Below are 2645 nucleotides of genomic sequence, written 5' to 3' on the forward strand. Positions count from 1 at the left end.
CTCCAGGCTCCAAAGCCGAGCGAGAAGCCATTTTTCCCTGGGACCACGGAGGCACAACTAGGTGGTGAAAGGAGTACGCCTCGACCCCACGTGGATGGCTCAGTGGTTGATCATCGAAGATTTCACCAGGAGGTTCGCACTTCAGTCTCGGTTTGGGTACGTGCTGGGTTGCAGCTTGTTCTCCGTCAGCGGGCATGCAGGCAGCACACCCCTCATTCGATCTCTCTCATCCTAGATGCTCCTTATTCCTCCCCCTTCCTCTCCAAAGTCAATTAACATACATATATCTCCGAGGGCTGCGGGTCCCCGCCGCGGCCGCCAAGGCACCCAGCAACCATGGCAGCGCCCCGAGCGCGGGGCCGCGCGGCGCCAGCCTCTCGTCCTCCGAGGGCGGCGGCGGCGGCGGCGGCGGCGGCGGCGGCTGGGGTGCCTCCCCCACCCAGGGTATCTATCGGGACATCGCTCCGCGCCTCCCACCCTCTCCGCGGCCGCCCGCGCCATCCCCCAGCTCCGATCCCGGCCGCGCCCTCTCCCTCCGCCGTTGTGGGCGGGAACGGCGCTCTGTACCTGGTTCATGTCGGAAGAGATGGAAAAACTCATCTCTGGAGCTTCGACGGGGAGCGACTGGAAGCGGGCGGGTACAGGCCCAACGGAAAGCGCCTCGAGGCCGCGGAGGGGGGAAGCGGTCGAGCGGGAAGACGAGCGATCGGCCCACGGGGGTTGCCGGGAGAGGGGAGCGCCGCCCAGGGCTCGCGGGGACTCTCTCGCTCGCTCGCTCGCTGGCACAGCCGCGCGGAAGCACCGGCGGAGAAACTGCGCCCCGCAGCTCCGACAGACCGACCTCCACGCGCGTCCCGGAGACACTGCCGCCGCCGCCGCCGCTCGCGCGCGCCTCACCCCCCTCGCACGTCACCACGTGCGCCGCCGCCGCCGCCCACGCTCCGCGGACGCTCCGGCTCGAGCCTGTCGGCGAATCACAGGCGAGCACCCGCGAGAGGCGGCTCGCGGCCCCGCCCACCCCGCCCTGCCTCGCGCTCGCGCTCGCGCGCTCGGGTTCCTTGCAGCGCCGCTCAAGTAGGTCAGCGCAAGGTGATCCCTGTGAGGGAGACCTTGCTCCGGGTGCGCCTCCGTTTCCTTATGGCGCCCGGGTCCCTCCTTCCCCCGCCCCGCACCCTCACCCTCACCCGCCCGGTAGCACTGCCCCAGAACTGGCTCCCTCCAGCCTCCTCCACCTGCTCCGTTCCCACTAGAAGCGCCGTCACCGGAGAGAGACAGAGGAGGGGAGATTAGATCCCTCCAGGTGCATCCAGGCAACTGCCCGAGACCAGGGCCGGTCGCCCTGCACCTCAGCGTCCGGGTGCAGTCGCCTTTGGCCCTTCCCTTGGGTGGAGGGTAGAGGGGTGCAGCGAGGAGGCATGGCGGTGGCGAGGAGAAGGGGTGCGAAGATTCAGGAACTTAGAACTTATTGGAAAGGCCCGAAAAGGCACGATAACTGTATCAGTGTTGCTATAGAAACCTGTTTACTTCTCCTTTCGCCCCCACCCTAACCCTACCCTAACCCCACCCCCCCTTCCCGCCCCCGCCTGATGAGCGTTTTGTCTGAGCGCAGCTCTCCTCTCCAAGATGCTGAATCGGTTCTCTGCGGGTCGTGCCCGCTTTTGGAGATAGAAAGTAGTCTGGAGAATGGGGAGTCCCTTTCCTAACCTTCTGGGGCCTTTTAGACCGGATGCCGCACGTAATTATCCCGCCTGGCCCGGGGAGGCGACCTGTGCAGGGAGCGGGATGTGCATGGGCCCGCAGAGCAACTTTCCGTGGCTCCGCAGGCCAGAGGGTTTCCTAGGAAGCTGAGGGGGCTTAGAGGGGTGAACTTCAGTTTAGGGTTTGGCACAGGCTTCCAGGTTAATATTCTGTTCGCTTATCCTGGTTTCCCAAGGGCGCTCAAGGGCCCTGAGCCTAGCCTTGTTTGTATGTGATCGCTCAGCCGCAGGTGCAGACAGTTCTGGGAGCTCTTGGTCAGGGCTTCCCACCATTCTTTAACATGAACTAGTATCTGGTTTACGCTCAGAGAAGCAGGAAAGACAAGCGTTGCGGCCCTTCATCTGCAACAGAACCTGTTTACAATGTTTTATTCTGAAATCTCCAGGCAAGCCTTGTTTCCTTTTCTTCCATCCCTCCTCCCCTACCCCCCCCCCCATGCAATTGTGGGAGGAAACAGGAACTAAGATATCTATTAGAATTATTCTTCTTTCTTTTTTAAAAAAAATATATTTTATTAACTTTTTTAAGGAGAGGAAGGGAGAGGGATAGAGAGTTAGAAACATCGACCAGCTGCCTCCTGCTCACTCCCTACTGGGCTTGTGCCCGCAACCAAGGTATTTGCCCTTGACCAGAATCGAACCTGGGACCTTTCAGTTCGCAGGCCGACGCTCTAGCCACTGAGCCAAACCGGTTAGGGCTGATTCTTCCTTCTTAAGGAGAAAAAGACTGATATTTGCCACTGGGCTCTTGCTCTTTAATAACCAACAGCAATATTCACTTGTATTGCAAAGGAAACTGCGAGAATACTTTTAAGTTCTTCCAGTGCCGTGGGCTTCATGCTTCCAGCGAGAGAGTATGAATTGGCTGCTTGGGGAAAGCGCATGACT

General features: G+C 60.8%; 1 protein-coding gene across 3 annotated transcripts in view; it reads right to left on the reverse strand.

The window, feature by feature from the left end:
- Nucleotides 1–960, reverse strand: part of IVNS1ABP (influenza virus NS1A binding protein) — a 20670-nt gene extending 19710 nt beyond the window's left edge. For 2 of the 3 annotated variants that reach the window (XM_023754743.1, XM_023754742.1), the window contains exon 1: nucleotides 568–726. The gene's annotated coding sequence lies outside the window, so the exon portion shown is untranslated. Of the gene's footprint in view, nucleotides 1–567 lie in introns of all 3 variants that reach the window. The other variant, XM_006089860.3, reaches the window with a different exon arrangement.
- Between the last annotated feature and the right edge of the window lie 1685 nt (nucleotides 961–2645).

Source organism: Myotis lucifugus, unplaced genomic scaffold (assembly GCF_000147115.1).
Source record: "Myotis lucifugus unplaced genomic scaffold, Myoluc2.0 scaffold_65, whole genome shotgun sequence".
Lineage (NCBI taxonomy): Eukaryota > Metazoa > Chordata > Mammalia > Chiroptera > Vespertilionidae > Myotis > Myotis lucifugus.